At 36.0% G+C, this 23,160-nt stretch overlaps 2 long non-coding RNA genes across 8 annotated transcripts in view; both read left to right on the top strand.

Moving 5' to 3' along the window:
* The window catches only part of LOC106037734 (uncharacterized), a 504,883-nt gene that overhangs the window by 372,584 nt on the left and 109,139 nt on the right, over positions 1–23,160 (top strand). The gene's annotated exons all lie outside the window — the stretch shown is intronic.
* The window catches only part of LOC125179693 (uncharacterized), a 42,549-nt gene that overhangs the window by 9,199 nt on the left and 10,190 nt on the right, over positions 1–23,160 (top strand). For all 3 annotated transcript variants that reach the window (XR_007169497.2, XR_007169496.2, XR_007169494.2), the window contains exon 2: positions 9,344–9,461. This is a non-coding gene — a long non-coding RNA (uncharacterized lncRNA). The remainder of the gene's footprint in view (positions 1–9,343; positions 9,462–23,160) is intronic.

Here is a 23,160-nt window from a genome sequence, read left to right as displayed (position 1 = left end):
TTTTTCAAAACCATAGTTTTTTATTTTATCAGAGATTTCATGTGAGAGCTCAATGGGACGTCCAAAACTAGAAATGGCAGCAAAGATGCTGTACTAAGCTTATTAGTTTGCCTTCCATATTTCTCAAGGAAAAATGTTTCTGACAATCTAGTGAAGTATATTGCAAATAAATGTATTTAAGAGATAGCAGCCAGCCACAAAGGTTAATGTCCAAGTTAAATAGTTACAGAAAAGTACAGCAGCTTAATGGACTGGAAATTGGTTAAAGGGAAAAAAAAAGAAAAAAAGAAAAAAGAGTAATCCTTAAAGCAACATTTAATTCTGGAAAGAACATTGTATTATTACATGTTCAGAAAAAGCCCTGTTTCGGTAAATATGTATGTGTGGTTGGCAAATTCAGTTTAGAATTGGTATAAGTGCAAATAAGGCACTGGAAAACATTGGTTTGTTTGGATTTATATATTTATTCAGAGGATTTTGAAAACACCAGATAAATACATTCAGGAGGGAGCTTTCAGAGAAACCACTTCGCAGTTATGAGTCTGGGTACTGTCGTGATTCACACAATTCTTGTGGGAACTATTTAGAAATATGCAATTTTGTAACATTTAGGCTTGGAATTGATAAGGAAAAATCCTATTAATTTGAAGAGTCAGAGTAATCCTATTTAATTATATAAGCACTAATCCAATTAGTTTAGAAGTAATCAAAACATTCCACCAACATTTTCACCAGCCACCAAGGCATTGCCATCAGAGACCACTAATGCTCTATTTTAGCTTCCCAAGAGTAAGACAATTAATACAGTTATGACAGTGTTCTAACTGTATTTCTTGGTGAAGCCTTAAATTGCTTATTTTAGTTTGCTACTCATTACCATTAGTTTACTATCTATCCTGACCTGTTCCGTCTTCTTAGTCTATGTACTACAGTGGGAATAGTTCAGCAAGTTCCAAGACCACCACCACCTTCTTTTGATTCATGAACTGCTCTCCAATCTCAACTTGCCCCAGATAGGTTTTCATGGAATGTCCTCATTCGCAGTTCTCAGCTCTATTTATCCGTTTTTAGATTCTGTCAGTACTGAAAGCATGAAAGAATTCAGGTGGATCCTTTAGTTATTGTCAGGTATGATAGTTGCTGGTATGGCTTGCAAAACCAGATACCTCCTCTGGTGCTTCCTGTCTTGAAGATGTCACATGATTCTTGAGCACCTGAGATAAAAGTTTATGATATACTGCTGGGGACTTAAGTGTTGAAGAATAATAATTGTGAAATCAGGTAGGTCTGAAACTCTCTGGGACTGATTTATGACCAAAAGTCTCTGTGGCAGAAACTACACCTACACCAAAAAAGCCAACCAAAAAGCAGTATTGAGACAATCATGTAGTTGTGTGATACAAGAAGGGCAGAGAGATGGTCTGTCTCTGAACACAGATGCAAACGTATTCCTTGAATTAGAGGAGCTGTTCTAAAGTATTCACTAGCATATATATGTTGAACAGGCCCAAGAAGAAATGTGAAATTGATGTCTCAGTACTGATACGAAATTGAAAATTCTGCCACCACAGAATATTATTCCATTGTAAAAAACAACAACAAAAAAGCCTACCCACAAACAGAAAAACTCTCATTAGAAACTAATAACTTGTTTGTGACTTTATTTTGAACTTAGCTTTGCTGGTTTTTGTTTTGTTTTCTTTTGCTTTTCTGGTGAATGGAAGTGGAAACTCCCAATAGATCCCTGAGCCATGCGAGAAATATTTTAATGTTTTAACTGTTGCACCTTTAATCTCAGTTGCTTTGATACAGATCTCTTTTAAAGTGTCAATAATTTAAAGAAGTTTATGGCTGCACAGTGTCAATTTAACAGGTTTCTTTCCCTTGTCTCTTTTCCCTTGGAGGAGAGCGTAATGTAAAGAAAATTCAGAGGGTAACAATTCTAGTTCTTGGCCTGACACATCAATATACAAATGAAGTTGAGCAGATGTTTACATTAACATTTAATTGAATTTATAACAAGATACCACATGTTACATACATTAGTAATAAGTATTAGCCAAAATAAAAGAAAATATTATGCATGTGCCCTATGTAGCAGCATGATGTGTGAGAGAAAAGATCCCTCAGCAGCTGAAATTTTTACTATCAGTGTGATGAGAGGTGCAAATCAGCTGTGTGTGGCTGTTGGTGCTTTTTTTCTTCCAATTGATAAGGGGATTGGGCATGATACAGTTGACTTCAAGGCCTGCTTGGGCCCATAAGAGGAGGTCTGAAGCCTTGCCAAAGTGAAGAATAATTACAGTGAGTCTTCAGTGTATTTTGGAACTCTCAGTTCAGAATGAGCCTTTCTGCAGATAGGGCTGGATCTGAAACCTGTTGAAGTCAAATGGAGATTTTCTACTGGCATCGCTAGGTTATGAACAGGGCCTCAGTAAAGAAATACTTTCTATCACTCAAGAGAGATGCAGACTACTATAGATGACGAAAAGTTCAGAGAGGATCCCATGCTGCTAATAGCAATATGGAGAACTGATTTTTGTGTCCTCTTTTTTTGAACTGGGAATAGTTTCCAGACCATAAGTTTCCTCTTAGCTCTGTTTTCAGTATATCTTATCTAAAATTCCTGCTTGTATGAAAAAATCCCATGTCTACTGACTATTTTTGATTTAGTAGTATACTCATAAATTGTCAGCAGATCTCTAAATTACGGTGTTAAGCTTTTCTTGTACCCTCTGTCTGTCTTGGAATGCTTTCTTTATGCTCACTTCCCCCCCCGCCCCCCTTAAATCAGCTTTAGGCTTAGCATTTATTAGGTCAAGGCTGATATATCCAACATCCCAAGGTTTATTCAAGATCAATCCAAGTCCCGCATCCCCAGATTTTCCACTTCTGTTTTGTAGGTTATTGTGCTCTGTTTTGAAAATAGGACTGTTTTCAAATAAGATGCTGAATGAGTGTAACTAAATCCTAATGTCAGTCCATGAAATATGATTATAAATAAAAATGTCAGACCCCCCCACCTTCCCGTCTATATTTATTAATGTTCTGAATGGTCAGATTGCTCTCAGAATGGTATCTGTCTTGTTATTTAAAGTAGAAAAATTTGTCATATCAGTAAAAGCAGTGTTCTTATTTTAGCTAGTATACTCATTTACCTTTATTATCATGTCCATTTCTGTTAGCTGTCAATATAGTTCCTTTTCTTTGTCATTTCTGAAGATGAAAAATGAATGTTAGTGATCCAGCTAGTATGAAGGAAGCTGGTAATAAGAAAATTATTAGAATTATTGGGCTCTCCACAACACCCTGAAGACCCATTTAGTAGAATTATAGCTGTTTATGCAGAAACTCTCAGTAAGACTTCACCCTTCTGTCAGTTGAGTATTATCTATCTACAGCAAGGCGTAAATACCTATCATATTGGTAGCAAAACTTAAAGAGAAATTATATTCAGAAATAAGTAGGGTTGTGTTTCATGATGGAGGAAATTCTGAAAACTGTGAATTGTCGTTTTATCTCAGTGAATAGTTAAATCTCACATTTCAATATCACATGCTGAGCACCAAAGCTCTAACTCAAGCATGCTAGAAAAATGAAAATTCTCTTCCCACCATATTTATGTGTTTTAGTTGCTTGATTTTCTTTCTGTATTTTGTTTGAGGTACCTTTATAGCAGAACAACCAAATTCCTGAGTTTAGAGAAGCAATCTTTACCCAAATTATGAATTAGCAAGATACATTAATTACAATAAATGTAATTAACTCACTACCAGCAAATTTAGCTAACACAACGTTGAAAACTAGATACACCCAATAGTATCTCGTGGAAACTATGATTATTGATGTGTGCATGACTGTGTTCAGTTTCTCAACAACTTTTTGGGTCTGAGAAACTCAAGTATGCAATGAATATTCTACAATCCATCATATATCTTTGCTGTTATGAAGAATAGTACCCCATAAAGTAGAATCTCATGTCAAATACTTTGTGTCGTGTCTAATATGCTTGATGAAAAGACATTTTGAAAATATCTTTTTCTGTTTATTACATACCATGCTATTTCCACTGCAGATCTCTCGTAGAAAGTAATTGTATGCTATCCATAGAAGACTGCTTTTTTGAACTTTTTTTTTTTTTTTAATGATTCCTCTAAAATGCTTGTAAGGAATCAACCAGCTACTAAGGAGAAAGTCAGAAGGTTAATAACAGTTGAGATTACTTTTTATAATGTCAAATTGATATACCTATATAAGAGCTACATACATTTATTTGTTAGTCATCCAGTCTTCTGTTTGGAAATGGTTCATCATGTACTTTTTTGTGACCATGGTAATATCCTTGTATTTTTTAACATATGTTACTGATTTTACCTAGTGGAACAAGATCTGGTTTACTGAAAACAGTACTTATTCCCAAAAAAAAATGTATGCATTGCTCTGATCTGAAGTCATTCTGTGACTTCAGCTGAAAGAGACAGAAACATTCCCTAACTTTGCAATTAGCTCTGATATAAGAAGTTATTAAGCTTAATGGAACTTCTCGTGCTCAAAGCTGAAGATATTGTAGTGTGTGATTTGGGGCAGGAGGTCATGGGTTGGACTCCAGGATGCTCTATTTATGTTATGTTCAGTTATCTTCTATCCTGGAAAAGTGTTTTCTATTAAGAAATTGCTAGAATTAACATGATGTAGTTAGTGGTGCCTTTGGAATAGCAACTTTTGGGTTGAAATTTCTTCATAGAAGTGTTAGCATTTTTTGTTGTTGTTACTAACAACAACAACAACCAAAAAAAAAAAAACACAACAAAAACCAAGGAGAACAGCAGGAATTTCTCTGTGTTTTAATTTCATAATATATATTTGATATATTATTATTTATTTTCTTTTATATTTTATTTTTTCAATAAACCCTCTATTTGCTATAAAACAATTTCTCAAATAATTGAATATAGTATTTATGGTTTTATATGGATTTAATAAACATAAAATTCCGTGTAACTGGAAGGTTTTGTGAAATAAAAAGGAGTATTTGTTTATCAGTCATTGCTTCCATTGTAAGCTATATGGAATCAGTGCTATTTTTTTTTTTCTTTGCCACCAGTGTAATGATTTTCCTCTGTTTCTAATTATTTTTGTTACCCATATATAACGTTTTGGAGTTCTTGAATATAGCTATGTCAGCAAGGTCTTTTAGAGGTGTTACTTTGCCATGTTGTACAGAAGTTGTAGGGGTGTTGTTTTTTTTTTTTTTTTTCCAAAGGGGCTTTCTAACTTCACACTGTGGGTGTGAATTTTCATTTGGCTTGTCATTGTCCAAATTTGCTGACTGTAAGCAATAGGGAATATTTTTACACACTTTGCTGGAGTGTGATTTGAAGGTGTAGGAATATTTTACTTCTCTTAGTAGAAATGCCTCGTGCTTTTCATTTAATGCTGTTGGAATTTGTATGGCCTAAGTTGTTTGTCCTGATTCAACACAAGTGTAAGCACATTTAAAAGTCTTGCTGATTGTTTTGCTGTGTACCCATTTCTGCAATTCTTACATTAGCAAAGCTCCTCTTGTGTTGATGAGAGTTTTGTGCTGGAATAAGCATTAAAAACTTTCTTTGTTATGATACAGTCAAAATACACATACAGTAAAATTTCTTTTTACAGAAGAAATTCATTAACTTCCATCTGTGTCCTATGATTCCCTACTTAAGTGTTAGTGAATGTGATAAATGTATTTGATTACCTGTTTGAAATAACTTGTCTCCATATCCATTTGAATGTTAATTTTTCATAAGAGATCCTGGAAGTGCACATTAATGGGAAGAGCTGCTGTGTAAATACTCAATAGGCATATAATATTTGTACAGGCAAACAATGTAACATTACCAATGTAATTGCCGAAAAGACTGTGCAAAAATGGAATAAATTAATGGGAAGTTATATAATATCATAATAACTAACCTCTTATGGTAAATATATTATTTTATAATAGCTCATTGGTGGGGAAAGTTTGTAAATTTTACAAGATGAAATAATATTTTGAGTGATTCTGTATGTTGAACAGACTTGAATATTTAAGGTTTCTGTCAGTAGCTTAAGTGGATTTGGTTTAGTACTACTGAAATCCCTAGATGACACTGCGAATATTATCCAGGATGCAGAGGTTAACACTAGGCAACTTGAAATATCTCTAGACTGATTTTTTTGGTCCTTGGATTTGGTGGAACAGGGGTCAAGAAGAGGAATTAGGTTATTAGCATTCTGAATCTTTAAAATGTAAGATGATTGCCAGAATAATATTTAGATACTATTATATGGCCTTCACAGTAGTTTTAGCTACACAAAATAGAAGAGACAAAATTGGTAAAGACTTCAGACGTGACTGGGTCAGCTAAGTCCCAGCATTCTGAGAAAATCAGAGAAGATTATTTTAGCATGTTAAAAGTTTGAAGGTGTTTTTTGTTTGTTTGTTTTTGATTGTTTGTTTTTGAAATAGCACATAACCTGATGATATTTTAAGGTAAAATGTAGTGTTCCCCAAAAGATAGATTGATTTATACAGCCTGGATTCTATGTGAGGGGGTGACATGATGACTGTAACACAGGAACTACCAGAAACAAAAGCTTAAATTGAGCCCAATGCATAGGGAGAGTACTGCTGGGAAGATGAGGTATAGCAATTTCCACCTTGTAAAATGAGTGTTTATTTTCTTTTGAAGATCTTACTGAAGGAGAGGATGGTAGGTAAAATTTTATGCCCATTTTGTGCCTGTTATCAACTCTTTTTCATGTCTTGATGGTTTTAAGGGCTTCCTGAAATCATGGAGGTTCTGAAATGCTGTTAAGCATATAATATGCATGCAGTGTTGCTCAGGGTACAGAAAAAAGTGTGATATTCATAAAGAAAAAATCTAGGGCCAAATGCTGTTCATGGTAACATCATTTGAAGTTTTGTCATTGAATTCTATGTGTTGAAGATCTCTGAGAACAAAATATTTTTCTCCCCCAGTGTTCAGTTGCTAAGCTCTCTCTTTTTTTCTAAGATAAAAGTGGGAATAGGTGGGAATAGTTTCTTTAAAAAGTGTCACACAACTCTTTAACCCAAAAACATTGTATTCTAGTGTTCTGTCCAAACTTTAAAAAAAAAAAAATAGAGCTGCTGATTTACTTGTCATCCTGTGATGTACTGCAAAGAAACAAAATGAACAGCTGCAGAGTTTTCATTCAACAGAACAGAAATTTTAAAAATAGAAGGGAAGGGAATACATTAATGAGCTATATAGAACTGAAAAGACAATGAAGGTGCAACACAGCTAAACTTTTTTATTCAATTAATAACAAGCTGTATATGAAGCATTCTTAGAACTAGAAAAATGGGCAATACTTCATGGACTTTCAGTCACATCTGGAGAGATTATACTATGTAATGAGATACCTTGGTTAATTTTCTGGTTTGTGGTCTTACACCAAACAACTATTTGCTTAATAATGATACATACATGCATGCGATATAATAATATTGCTCATGTTTGCCTAGAGATGAAGTAGTTCAGCTCCATGATTGTGGCTGCTATTTATATCATTGGAATTAGAATTTAGGTATGAGATCTGATGGCTGGAAAGAATACTTTTATAGCAACAGAAGAACAAACAGCAGGAAAAATTAAATTACCTCCATTTTTCAATACTGCACTACTATGGCTAGACACTTTAGTTTAGCCAAGCTTATTGTTTGTAATTAAAAAAGATAAATCATCATCATTATATACTATAATTTTGCTATATAATTTAGCTTGGTCTTTTCAAGCGGAATTGATAAAATGGTTGCTGCTACTACTAACTGAAGGCTGAAAATGATAAGCAGTGTCAGAGAACAAAACAAGTTACAGAGCATCAGGGAGAATAACAGGAGACAGGGAAGAGTTCTGAAATTTGTGTTAGAAAGAGTTCCCTGATGTAGAAGGGAACTGAAATAAAGACAGTCCATGTATGTCAAACTTAAATGAATTCAGGAGAATTTAGAAAATACACAGAACTGTTGAGTCAGTAAAAGCAATTTGTTACTGTTCATTTTATTGATTCATTCTGAAGCTTTTTCTTTCTGCTGATATTTTGTTTTGAGGTAATTACTCTTTACCCTCTGTAAGGAAAGGCACTTTGAAGTTCTAGGAACTCCTTCCTTTTTGTGGTGATGTAGACGGCTTGACCAACCACCAAGTACACAGCAGCTGCCAGTTCTTTCCTGTAATCTTGCCAAATGTAGAGTCCTGGCTGAAGAAGAAAAGGGAGCATTGTTCCTAGAATTCTCATGTTTTTCCTTCTTAACAACGAAAGAAAGAAAACAAAACAAAACAAAAACAAATAAACAAAAAACCAAACTTGAAAGGTCTGAAAAAACAGAACTGAGCTTCATACCCATGTGAAAAAATTAGGTGAGGGACTACATACTTAGGACCTGGCTAAGCAGTTAGGCAAGTTTATCTGGACTGGACTGCTTCAGATACCATTGACAGCTAATTGACTGTCTAAGATGTATAAGGTGTAGATGGCTATGTTACACTGCAGCATGTGAGTTTTGGCATGTGATATTACATAAGTGAATAAGAAAGCAAACCTTCCTTTATATAAGTAACAATAGGAAGATTCTGGAACATATTATAGAAAGAAACCTAGGAGTGGACTCAGTGAAAAGAGAATGAGAAACAAATTACTGCAGCAATTGATTTCCTTTTCTGGTGAATAGAAATGTCAAAAAAAGAGCAACAGCAACAAAAAATGGACTACAAGGGAGCAAATTGTAGAGTCCCTTGAGACCTCAAAATTGTCACATCAGTCACTGATGTGAAAGAGACAGGTTTGCGTGTAGGATTGATGCCATGTTCCCATTCCATCTGAGCTCCGGCTGCAAAAGCAGCTGTGTTCGTTTGCTCAGGAGACTTCCCTGAATTGGTCTTTCCCCTGAAAAAAAGCTGCCAAAGTTGATTATGTCAAAGAAATTACACGCTTATTTTTAACATAAGTTAGAAGCACGATTGCCCTACATGATAGACACATGATTCCTCCAAACACTTAGTGAGGTTAGTTTAACTACTGGATGAAATAAAAGGCTGTCTGACTAATTTCAATTTTTCAAGTCTGACTGTCGGTACAGTGTTTGGCTAGATCAATTGCTTGAGTGAATTTTACTGTGAAGTATTACTTTTCTGTCCCACATACTCGTCTGTTGCTTTTAAAGCAAATTTAAATGCTTTCTTTTTGTTATAAAATGCTGATCTTCTGTTTTATTAGATTCATTAACCCACCATGTTTAGTGATAAAGCAATAAAGAGAATTAATCTGTTGCTTGCAGTGTTGAACCAGTGATATTGAGAAGTCTCAAAACTTGAACTAAATTGCCATTTGGTGCATACGGTTTTCACATCTACATGTGCTATGCGATTCCATGGTGCACTCCCTACATTACCCAGGTATGTCAGATATCCGTCCCATTCACTATAAAGTCAATCTGTATTGGTACAGAAGGTTCAACGTGAGACTTTTTGAACTTACTGCCGTATATTAAATCCATACATTTAAGTAAGAGGGTTTAAAATTCCACTGTTGGCATAGGGTTCAGTACGAAAAGGAAAAGAGCAGATGCTGAGAAATCTTGTAAACTACGTATTATCTGTTACATGAGGAGACTGGCCTGGCATAAGGGTCAATGTATCTCTTCATTTAAATTAGATTTGTTTAGGGCTCATTCTATTTATAGTGGCACTAAAGCACAGGATGGCAACAATGGAGAATTCCATAGAGTTATGTGCAATATAGATCTTTTATACATTTTTCTTCTTGGCACTTCAGTCCATTCTGTCGCACCAGTGCTGTCCCCTAGGTTAGATATGCTGTGAGAATAGAAAATAGCTATTCCTGTTGTTCAAATGCTACACATTTTAATTACTAGGGAAAGTGTGATAGCATTTTTTTTTTCCACATTGGTGAAATGTGTCTAGATGGAGTTTCCCATGTAAATAGTTTTAGTAACTGTGAGAAATTCTGAGTTATCAATGCACTTGCGTCTCAAAAGTGACTCATGTTCCAACAGTGCTTTAGTACACTCACATATTTAAAACACCTGTGGTTTATTTTTTATTTTTGTTATGTATGTGTGGTTCTCAGAATGATGTGGACTTTTTCCTTAAGTCTAAAATTACAGCTTGTGGGCAGGATCACAGAATCATGGAATGGTTTGGGTTGGAAGGGACCTTAAAGATCATCTAATTCCACCCGCCCCAGCCATGGGCAGGGACACCTTCCACTAGGCCGGATTTCTCAAAGATAGATTTTTAGTTGCTCAACATAGATTTTTAATGTCTGTTATAAAACACGTAATGAATCTATCCTGCTACTAAACATAAAATAAATTACATGTCTTTTTAAAATAGTTGAATGCTTCATTATGCACAGCACAGAATTCTCTTGATTATCATTTTCTGATAGCTGCTTGATCCTCAATAAATACCTTTTCTTATAATAAATAGAATAATCATATATTTAGAAATTTAATTTCTTTAGTTGGAAGGGAGAATTGTTAGACTTCATTATGCAGTAGTCTAAGAATTTAAAAAAAAATCTAGATGTGCCTGTTTTTTTCTGACTTGACAATTATTAACCTCTGTGTAGATATACAGATTGTCTAGAATTATTATTATTTTTTGCTTTAGAAATAAGTCTCTTCAGCTGAACAATAGTTTTGATGAGTTTCTTTCCCATGTGTAAAAACAAAACCACAGACAGGCTAGGATGATGGATTAGGTTATAGTCTTCTTATCTGCAAAGGAAGGATTCTATAAATCCCTCAGAGAATATTATTTTACAGTATCTGTTGTCCCAGGTTGACTATTGGACTTTGGGGATCCAATAGCAAAAATAAAATGACTTTCAGCGTCTGCAGATTTCTAAACGCAAAGCCTGGTGCAGTCAGTGAAACCATGCTCAAAGAGCCGGTCCATCGCTATGCCCAGCAGAGGGTCTGATTGCACAGGATCTGCTTCTTACTGCTGTTCTTCCCTGCTTCTGGGGCAGTGTGACGTAGCGCGTTTAATAACTTACATGACTGAGTGTGGAAGAAGAATGTAGCTTCCTAGTGTTACATTACCTGAAAAGAATAATCCCAAGTGTCACTAACACTGCTGCTGGGGTGTTACCACTAAACGTTCCAGTGTAGCTGAGAAATGATGTTGGGATGCTTCAGAGAAGGCCATGAGCAGAAGTGAGGCAATCATGTATGCAGCTGATTGCACACTGGGGAAATATGAAAAAAAGAGTCCAACGGCCATGACATATTTCCTTCATTGTGTCCTTGCTGTGGACAGAAGGGTAGGAAAGGCTGCAACTAAACCAGTTAAAATTCATTTCCCTCAAATGCAACACGTGTAGGACAGTCTTGTTTTATGGTAGCTTGTTTGGCTTCATCTGCATGATTCATCTTCCATCTGAGGTCAGCTAGCTTCCAGAAACCCTGATCACTTTTGGACTGAGAACTTTCTGGGATTCATGGTAATTAGTCTGATTTCAGCTGAATGTCATAGTTCAGCTCACTGAATTTATTGAGTTGTCTGATAACTATTTTTACAAGAGTTTGTTTTCCTTCCAAAGAGAAAAGCTGTTGGTCTCATTTGATCAGAACACTCAAGCTGGTGAAAATTGCTGGATTCACTACTGTCTGTACCAGCTGAAGCTGTGATGCAGTGCTTGCACTTTTGAATGCTTTTGAGAAATAGTACGACACAGAATGTCCATAAGGGATAATTATCAAAATGTGGTATTCTTCTATCCTTCAGCTATATTACTGATATGAAATGTGTGGAAAATATAATCATTCTAAATCATATTTTACATGGAGAGTTATCTGATTATCACCAAAAGTCTTCTCAGCATTTTTTAATTTAGCCTTATGCATTTTTAACATGACAGCTGGAGCACAGCATGCATATGGCATACTAATGGTGAAGGAGACTAATAGTTGGTACTGTCTATCTGTTCTTGTAAAGAAAAAAAATAATCAGGAAATAAACAAAAATGTTTAAATTGTATGCTGCTGGATAAAAGCAACAGACTGCATGGCAAACTGAAGCAGTGTTCAGAGATTACTTCATTATTCAGTCTCCAGTTTGTTTTTCAGAGACCAGCTAGCTTTTTTGTTTCCAATTAAACGACTGCAGTGTACATTGAGAGATCTATCATTTATATATAAAATAGGAAGTTGTGCTGGAAATGCAGCTTCACTGTAAACTCCATTTTCTGTTGCTCCTCACTTTGTAAACAAGAAGTTCTCTTGAGCTGAAATTTCCTGTATTTGATCATGACATTTTGGTGCTTGTTTGTTTCTGCAAAACTGGGTCTTATTCACCCTTTTTGAAGCTAGTGTTTAAAACAAACATACACTAAGCGATTAAGAATATGAAAACAAACGTTTCATTTTATTTTTCATTGATATATATTTATTTATATATTTCATTTTACTGGAGAAAAATAGAAATAATGTAGAAAACTCATTGTTTTTAGAGAAAATAAGATCACAAGCTTTGAAATAATATAAATTCAGCTCCCCTACTCTCTCATGATATTCTCAGTGCGATTTTTCTGGTAGGTTCCTTTTTGCAAGCTAGATCTTGAAATGTATTGTGTTTATATGTGATCTGCTGCATGTATATTTCTTTTTTAGAGATATTGTGATGAACTGAGTGGATTCAAAATAAGCTCTCAAAACTCAATTACATTGAAGGATATTGAATGCGAAAGAAATGTTAAAGACAACATTATAAACACTCTAAAAAGTATGAAAAAAATAGCATTGCTTTTAATCGTTCTTCTCTTTTTAAAGGAGACAGGAAACCTAATGTAAAATGAAAACAAAATGTTAAGAAATCTTCATCAATAAAGAATTTCAAGTTGGGGAATGCAGCATTAAGTTTAATAAATATCAACTTTCAATTACAGCCTAAACATGAATTTTCTCTAATTTTTGATCATGTCAAGTAAGGAAAAGAGTGCTTTGCAGAAAATATTTCTAATTCAAAATTTTACACAGTTATAGCTTTGAGAATTGCAAATATTTCTTTGTCCTGTGATTTCCTCACAAATTCACTGGTGTTCTGCCATATTACAGTGATGCAGTCATCACTTTAGCTTGTTAGTCTGCTTTTGGGCAAAAGAGTCTGTTTGATCCCATGCACTGAACCTGCATTATGTTCCTGGCTTCAATACTGGCAAACTGGACACCTTGCAACAAATTTCTTCTTTCTTATTAGAAATAACGATCCTGAACTATCTTTGTAAAGTGTCTTTGAAATACACGTATGAAAAATATTATATAGCACCAGATACTATTTATTTTGACTTAGAGTTCCATTGCATCACTGTGGAAAACCAGAGGAAAGTCATATCTATATATATAGATATCTATATGCATAGATATCTATATCTATAGTGCAACATCATTGGTTGAACAAACAAACCAGCCTCCTGAAACACTAAATATCACTGGCATTAAATACATGTTGTGGAACTGTTATGGGGGATTAAAGAAGAGCAATAGTCTTCATCTTTGAGTATCTGCTGATGGTCAATGTGACCTGGACTCAAATTTTCATTGAAGAAGATAAATAAAGAGCAAATTTTCCCTTTATGGGCTCAAGTTGCCTACCTTAAAGTTAATAACTTCTAAATCAACACTTGATCGTTTAGCACACGAGAAATTCAGGTAGAGGTGGAATACTTTAAACACCTATTGACATTCTGGAGCAGTTTGCTTTCTGACCTTTCATGACAGAATGAGTTCAGCTAGCAAACAAGAGAATGTCAGAATCTGCTGCAGAAACAGGCTGCAATTATGAGACTAGAAAAGCAAACAAATGCCTTAGGCAGTATTTTTAGATTGCAGAATGGTGGGCAGATTATGGATACAGTACTTAATAGTGAGATGACATGCAGGTACCCTTTAAAAGGTCATGCTTGTCTGAGTTGGGAGTGTTTTAGTTTGTACTGATGACAGTCTCTTGTCTGAGGTAGTTTCCATATATGATGGGAGATGTCACCTGTGTAAAATTCCTGGAACACAGAGATCCAAAAATAGTATTTCTGGAAATTGGATTGCTGTTTGACGTACTTGAGAACATCTTAAATACTGTTGATGATGGTAATTTCCAATTTGATTTCTTCATTGACTCAAGCCCATCCTTTTGAGCTTGATCTTCAGCTGGTGGCAATTGTTCTTTTGTAATGAAAACCCATCCAATCTGAATGACCTGGTTCATGCTGGTAAAATGTCATTTAAAATAGATATTACCACATCTTCTAAATGAATTGTGCTCTTGGTCATTGAAAGTTTCATCAAAAAAAAAAAAGCAATTATGATTTGCTAAAAAAGATTGCACAAATATCTAGAATCTCTATTTACTTACTCTTCTCCCAACTGTTTGGGCCTTCTCTGAGCTCTGGAGAAACTTACGGAATATGGATCAGACCTTTCACTGTCTTGTTTTGAAAAAGGGTAATGCAAACACTTTTCTTGTCCAGTGCTGTTCTAGGGAAATCAGAAAAACTATGCTCTTTCTTATCTTTGGTGTCTCTTTTATTTGATATGTGTTCTGACAAAGAAAAAAAAAAAGCCTTATAAGAACTGTAAAAAATTTATCAGATGAATGTTGCATCCCTCACGCTTTTTCAAATGCTTTTTATTTTTAAGGTAGCTTAGCAATGTAATAGAAAATGATGGGGCTCTGACATCAATTCTGTAGGATTTTTTCTATCAGACAATGAGAAATGTGTCCTCTTTGACTTAACTTGTGCAGTAGTTTTGGGTCTGCCTACCACGTGATTAGAAACTAAATTGTTTCTCTGACAAGTCTTGGTATTGTAGGACAGCCGGGGTTAGTCTTGACTGGGAGCTGCCCTGAAGGACAGTTCCATTGTGTATGCAGCTGCAGTGCCACAGAAGTTCAGTTAAGCAGAATTTTTCAGTAAAATAACTTGAACATTTGGAAGGGATCTTGCAAGAACAAGATTCACATATACAAAATTATCCCTTGTCTCCTTAACTTGCATCAAGTATGTTTTACACCATATTCCTTAAGGATAAGAGAGGCAGACAATGGCACAGTATCTTCAGTTTCCAGACATAACTGTCAACTTAAGCAGTCATTCCACCGTAGCAGCCTCAGACTTCTTCACACAGGTGCCAGAAACATGCAGGTTTTTAGTAGTTTGAATTTTTAAACAATATTGGTTTCACGTAATCAGCTAAAACTAATCCACAGCGCTATCCTAGTGATATGAATAGTATCTGAAATCAAGAAATAGAATATATATTCAGAATAGCTGAAATATTTTGCTTTTCTGATTGGCTTTGAAGAAAGTTATGTGTATAGAATTGATCTGAAAAAAATTAAGGCTCTGGATTTTTTTTCATTCTTTATTTTTTTTTCCTTAATAATTTCTGTTTCAGAATAATAAGTCTCTGCAGGCAAAGTACTTCTGGAGGATTATTTCACTTATCAGTTGGCTGTAAGTACTTGACCTTTAGTCCCATGTGACAACATACCTGAAATATAGACTTAATCCTCTAGAAATGCACTATTGTGTTTAATGCTTTGAATATTACCTGCCTGCTTTTGATACCATAACAAATTCAAGTGCTTGCTAGGAGTAATACATTTAACTCTTACTTTACAGAATGACAATATAGTCACTATGCTACTGCAGTTATTTTTTGATTCATCACAATATTGTGGATAGTCATTTTATGGCAGACAGAATAAAGGTGGAACAAGGTGAGGAACAAAGTTCTCAAGGTTAAAGGGAGAATCTCCTCTTCTGCTTTATCACCCCAAAGGAACCACTAACACCTGAAGGCATTCCCTTCCCTGCCTCCCATGGGTAAGTCCCACAGACTTACTGCAGACCAGTCTGCCTCTTGGGCAAGCGCTCTGAGTGCTTGTTCAACTGCAATGGGAAATCATGGAGTAATATTTAGGTTGGAAGGCAAATGGCAGCAGTGTGGAGTTTTTCTAACTAGAAAGTTTGCATAGTAGATTCTTGTTCACAAGGTCATTTTGCCTGCCTCTATGTGACTCAAGTGCTGTATCAAGCCAGCTCAGGGGAAGGTAGATGTCAGAGTTAAAGCTGCGTTTCAGAGCCTGGAACACTAAAGCACTGTATAATATTTGCTGAGGGACACTGGTGCTTTGATTATTCGTCACAGGAGGGTTATGCATACTGGCAGCCTTGAGGGTTGTGCCACACATCTTCCCCAAATGGGATCTGTGTGCAAAGATTCTGTAAAGGGAAGGATGGCTCCCCAGATGCCTATGGACATTAGTCAATAGTTTTAAAGTATTCCTCCCTATCCAGAATGCAGCAGTGCAGAACAATGTATCAAATCCTATAGTGCAGAAGAATCTCTCTCTTTGAAGGGAAATGAGTAAAGAAATGTGAAACGAACTGAGCAATATGAACAGCCAAGCATTCCCTACTACTTCATAATATCAAAATGTGTGTTTCTTTTTTCCTTGTGTGTTGCTCCTAAGAGAAAAGTGTGTGATGCAGAAAAAGATTTTTTATTTTTTATTTTTTAAATCAAATGCCAAAATGCTGGAGTGAACAGCTAATTTGCACAATTTACTGATGTCTAGAACAAGCACCAGAGAATTTTTAAGGATATTTGTGTTTATATTGCTGCCATCAGTATGTTGGTATTGTAATCAACAGGCTGGTTGTGTCCCATTGCCCTTTATAGGACTAAACCAATTTCACTGCAGTGTGACATATGCCAGATGATAATAGGCTAACAAAAGCCAGTATGCTTTTAAGTATGAAAGGGTAGAAGGTTTTCTTATATACTGAGTGGCTGCAACACACAGCTTTGAAGCAAAATGAAAGAAGGTTTTTCTTAAAGTTTGTCTTTGGGATGAGGGAAGGCGGACAGAAAGTCCCGTTTTACAGGTTGCTTCACTTACTAGTCCCTGATCTGTGCTGTCTGCACCTGCCCCTTCTACTCCTGACTGACTAAGGGATGTTGGTGGAGAGAACTGCAGCTCCCACTGAAAGGCCCAGAACCACAAAGGTGTTTAGAAGCCAGTTGACCTAGAAGGAGTTAAAAGCCAGAATGCATTTGAAGATCCTTGTTGTGCATCTTCACACTTAAAGTACAGAAACATGTTTGTCACTGTGGTCCAGGGTCCTTTTTTCAGTAGCAATCTTAGCCTTAGCCCACTGGTTCTACATCCTTGTTCACATGTCAAAGTGCAGCTTGTAAATACAGTTCTGCAGAGGATTGGAAAAGGAAACTCTGAACCAAAATTCTAAGTTTATAAGGTATAGTCTGCACATACAGAACTTCACAGATCAGTGAGTTCAGATTCCTGCCCTTTGGTGCAGGGGAATGATAAAAGACGAGGAGTTTGCTACTAGTTCTAAATTTTCCCAGATTGCACCTATCATTATTCACTTTCTCTACGCCATGTGCTAAAAACATTCTATGCAATACATGATTAAAATAAAAGAAAATAAATTAAGAATAGCACAGATGTGGAATGTTTCAGCATTTGTACACCTATTAGTGCTACCGTATTAATGCATATCTATGGAGAAAATTAAATATTATAAGGTTTACTCTGACAATGTGCTGATATTAATCACCTTGTCATTTGATGAGGTTAGAAGAGAAAATACATCGTAAATATATATACACACAGCTCTCTACAATTCTAATTTACTGTACCCAGTTACTTAGTAAATATAATACTTTATGTGTGATAAATAGAAGTAGCAAAAGACAGTGAGTGACAAATCAAAAAGCAGCACTCTCTCCACCGAAGCTGTGGAACATCCTTAACTCTGGGGGACAATGCTGGAATACTTCACTCCTGTTCTTGTAAGGGTTGTGACTCATATTTATACCTTCTTGTTACTACCTTTGTGTTTTTCCAACATAAGTCATTTTACATATGCTGGATACCACTTATTTTTCTCTTTGTTATGCCCTAAAACTAGTTTTAGCCAACTGTCAAGGTTACATTCCTTTAAAAATTGACCACTTGTATTTAGATGCTGCAGGCCTTTGGCTTCATCCTGTGCCTGTATTTCCAAGGTCTCTAGTATGTGCTTGTACTCTTGGGATCCCTACTTTGAGGTGTAGAGAACATGTCATTAGTCTTGCTGAAATGCTACTGACTCTCTGCAATGATTCAATTTGCTGTTTTAGGGGATATGCTAAATGAATGCTCAGCTAGTATAAATCAGTGCAGCTGCACTGACTTTATCAGGGCTCTACTAACTCAAACCATGATCTTAGTTCTCTCTTTGAAATTTGGTTAAGTTTTTGTCTAAGAAGTGGTATAATTTCGTAGCCTAGTGCTCTCTGAATTTCGATCACTTGTTTAAATGAACAGCCTCAGTTAATTCATAATCCAATCTCAATATAAGATTGTTACTGAATATCTTCTGTTTTCTGGGTTCATTACTGCACTGCAAGTATGAGACACAGTGTTGTATCATGCCAGTCCCTTTGTCATGCTTCTGTAGCACTTTTTTTTCTGGCCAAATATTGTAGTTTGGGGCATGTGCATAGTGAGAACTTTGCTAAGACATCCGTGAAGACGTGGTTTGAAGACCACTTTCTCATTTGGACAAATAGATGATGTCATATAAAACAATATGTAAGAGGCCACAGAATGCGTAGGCAAAACTGCTGTTCTCATCCAAGCTAGAACGGTATCGTGCATGTTACTAGTAACCCCTTTATCATTTTGACTGAAGATTCCTGTGACGAGGTACATTTAGTTATATTACGGAACCAGTTGTGCTACAGTTAAAGTTGAGGAACGGTTATGTTGAAATGTTGACTTTTCTAAATACTCTAAAATCTGCACATTAATTCTCAAATCACCCTGGAAATTACTGTGCCAGATGGAGGAGCAGAGTTAAGGTTTGAATTTATTGGAACAAGGGGCTGCTTAGACACATTCCCTCCAAGTCAGTATTTTTTAACATTCTGTTAAATTTATTTGCACATCTCTTGAGATCAAATTGTCTTCTCATCCTATATTCCCCCCCAATTCATTTCTCTTGTTTGATTCTAGTGCCAGCTTTTCTAGGATATTGGGCAGTTACTGGAGTAGCTGTTATCATGATATCCCCTGGCTGAAGCCAAAGGCAAGATAGAGCTTTTTGCATAGTGAGTTAGAAGAAGTTAACCTCAATTAGCTTAATCAGCACAAACATTTGTGCTTGAGAATCATCCCTGGTGCAGCTGTCCCTTTTGCCAGTTGGTGACTGCTAAATCAGAGCAGTGTCCAACTCTGAACAGTGCCTAAGGGCTCCTACAAGTGAAATGCATGCAGTGACAAGCCAGCGTACCCAATAAACTAATCCCTTCCCATGTGCATTTGAACAGTAAATTATACCCATCATTCATTTGGAAAGCAAGGCAAGTTTTAAAGTGCATTTTTCATCTCAGTTGCTATATAGTTTTAAAACTAACCTGCTTCAAACTGACACTGTTCCATAAGTAAAGTCTTCTGAGATTTTCTCCTTGGTTTATAACCCTCTCCCTGTGGTGGGCTTTTCAGAGATTCAGTATTGCCTATTGCACTCTTACGCAGGTCTTTTTCCAGGCTTTGCCTCAAGTCTGCTGGCTAGCCATCAGCACGGCACTTGTACTCCAGCAATTCAGCTGTTCTTCTGTAAATGAAATTACCAAAGCTGACATTGCTGTAAGATCTCCAGAGAAAAGCAAAGTTTTATTTATCAATAAAGTGTTCCCTAATCTGGTGGTGTAGACAACTCTGCAAATCCATCTGAATCATATCCTCCCTCCTGGTCTCTGATTTTGTTCTATTTTGTGTGTGACTGAATCTGAGATGACTGCAAGAAGCTACAGGTAGCTCCTGACAGGCAGCATCAGTGTTGATCTGGAGCCCTGGCATGTCATGAAACTCTGTTTCTTGTATTCCCCAGAAGTTAAAGTACTTAAGCAGCCCCCTCCAAAAGAGAGGATTAGGTACCAAAGGTGTATTTAATTATTGCCCTGAAGGCTTGTTAGATGAATGGTTTGTCAAACTGACACCTTATATAACTTATCTCTAAAGGAGAATCTACAGCTTGTATAATGCCTGTCTATGCCAAAACTCTTAAGCATGATGAGACTGAGACAACTAACTCAAAAGCTCAGGGCTAAGCATGTGCTCAGATGCTGTGTTGGGTCACTTCCCAAGTCCTCTTGTTAGCCTTGGAATCAAGTAAAGGTCTTTACAGAGAGTTAGCGTTTGTCCGCCAATCTTTTGTTTAACTGTATGTTCTTGTATTTCTTACAGTAAAAATTCCTAGTAATTCTGCCTTCTGGTGTAACAATATTTGCTTTATTATTGTCTGAGAATGGGCAAATGTGTTATGTATAATCACATTTGGGAGAATATAATTTGAATTTAAGGGAGTTATTTTTTTTCCCACAGCAGATGTATAATTCAATTAACGTAAGTGTTAAATCTAGATATCACTTTACCTCTGCTGCACCATGCAGGTAATTACTTTCTGGTTAACTTAAATTCTTTTCTAGTTGCAACAATGAAGTTATTCTCAGTGCATCTAGAGTACTAAGTCTTGTTCCTACAATTAGTGAATCCTGTGTCTGATTCTGCACATTCTAGTATTGGACTGCTTATGAAACTATGTGATTCTCTCTACTGTATGTACTCTGATTAGAAACAGTGTTAAAATGAATTAATTAAACATTCAGTGTTAAGAACTTCTGGCTCATGTTTGGAATTTGAAAACATTTTGCCTGTCCCTAAATAGAATGCCTAAGTTTTATATTTCAGGACAGCATGTTCACTGTTAAATTGAAGTCAGTTGGATTTGAGAATATGCAGAAATATTTCACTGCATCAGGATTTAGTATTTTAAAGGTAATGATCAATTGATGTGACATATGAGAAACAGCCTCCAGAAGTCTGTATCTGTGCTAGTGACAAAAACAACTGAAAGACATTTGCTGAAAAAAATCTGTGAACTGGCAGTTGTTGTTGTTTTTTTTTTTGCTTTTTTTTTTTCCCCAAAGTAGTTGTTACCACATAAATATAGTGAGTGTAAGCACTAAGAGTAGTATTTGAATAGCAGGTGTTATCTTCTTACTAATATCTACTTATTTATTTATTTTCAAAGGGAAGAGACCAAGCTCTTCTATGATTCTGTGAAGTACCTTCCACCTTCCCTGACAGAGGGGAAAGAGGATTTGTACCTTTGTTTTTAAAGCCCCAACTTTACATGAACAGTCATCTCCCTGCATACTGATTAAAACAAAGTCTTCTTGGACCCCTGCTTTTCCAGTACAACTTTTTGGTTATGTCTAGTCCTACTCATTGAAACTATCTCTTCTCAAAAGTTCATCTTTCAATTGACAAGCTTTGCTGGAATGATGTACTGACAAAAGGCCAGGAAGTCTGTCTGAATTATTTTTACTCTTTTTTCTGATATTCTCAGAAGTGCTTCTGGAAAGGAAGGCTTCTTTTAAAAGACCAATTGATATGTAAAAGCCACAAAATATACACTTCAAGGTCCAAAACCAGTTTATTCTCTGATAAATGGTCCTTTGGGGAAAATCAATTACAATGCCAGCAGATAAGAGTTTAATCATGTCTTCTGAAAGGTTGAATGAAAATGAAAGGTCATTCTCAAACTTATCCCTTCTCAGGCAGTAAATGTTTTGTGCCTGGAACTATCTTGGGCCCATACCTACGTACTTATTTTTGTATATATATATATATATATACATATACGCACACATATATACATATATGTGTATATACATGCATACAAATGCCCTGTTCAGTGCATTCTGTCATGCAACTGGGAACTCAATCTTCAGTTACTCAGATTTATGTTTTGTGGTGTATTGAAGGATTTATAACTGTGATCCCATGAGGGCATGACAGAATGGCAGTTCTGGCAGGAGCTCCTATTTTTGACTTAACACCTTCCTCTTTGATAACGAGAAACATGAATGAGGAGGGAAAGCAACATTGGGCAGCTTTTTTTCACAGCAATTACAAATAATGCCAAATAAGTTCATTAAGTAATCCTAAAAATCTAGATTGATTTAAAACTGCTTCTGAGAATCCTAATATGCTATAGCCCTATATTGTATTTTGCAGTGAGATTAAGTTCTGCTCTCTTTCCTTCACCACATAATAGTATATAAGGTAGTTCTTAATTGTTGCTTTAGGGGTAGATTTACAGATTTTCCTCTCGGATTTAAAGTTTGGTGTGGTCCTGCTCAGCAACCATGTTGAAAGCTAAGGAACCTTCAAAGTTGAGAACTGAGTTTCTCTCAGTTCTTGGTATAAAAATCTCAGTATGGGAACTTTGATCTTAGTTTTTGAGGTGTCTATCTTCAGCTTCATGTTGCAGAGAATTTTCTTCAGTGCAAGGGCAGCTAGGTGAAACTAAATGGTCTGTTTTAAGTAGCAAGTCAAATACTAACCACAGTACTTCCCTGTGGCCTTGAATTTGTGAGTTCCCTAAAATCTGTAACACTGTGTAGTCTTTGATGAATGTTCACCATTGGTCACTGCCCCAGAAGTTAATCTATGACAAGTTTGTGTAGAACGGAGGGGAAAGTTAGGAGACATTTCTCAGAAAGAGTAATCAGGCATTGGAATGGGTTGCCCAGGGAAGTGGTGGAGTCACCATCCCTGGGGGTATTCATGGGGAGGTTGGACCTGGCGCTTAGGGACATGGTTTAGTGGGTGACATTGGTAGTCGGGTGATGGTTGGACCAGATGATCTTGAAGGTCTTTTCCAACCTTAATGATTCTATGATTCTAACTGAGTGTATTCAAGCTCTTGTAGACCTTCAGTCAACTTCAGTTGACTGAACCTTCAGTTGACCTGAAGGTCTACAAGAGCTTGAATACACTCAGTTAGAATCACAGAATCATTAAGGTTTTCCTAGACTCTGTCAGTTTCTTAATTTCAAGTAACTTCTGAGAAGTAAGTTTTGTGTCTAAAATGCTCTGTACTTTATTAATATGACCTGCCACTTACTCCCTTATTTTTAGTAGTGGGTATCTCATCCTTTATGGGCTTATACAAATTAAATTTATGCAAACTTTGCCCTCAGTGCCA

The sequence above is a fragment of the Anser cygnoides genome, chromosome 13 (assembly GCF_040182565.1).
Source record: "Anser cygnoides isolate HZ-2024a breed goose chromosome 13, Taihu_goose_T2T_genome, whole genome shotgun sequence".
In the NCBI taxonomy this organism is placed as follows: Eukaryota; Metazoa; Chordata; class Aves; order Anseriformes; family Anatidae; genus Anser; species Anser cygnoides.
The sequence above is the reverse complement of the archived record's forward strand: the minus strand, read 5'-3'. Positions and strand labels throughout refer to the sequence as shown.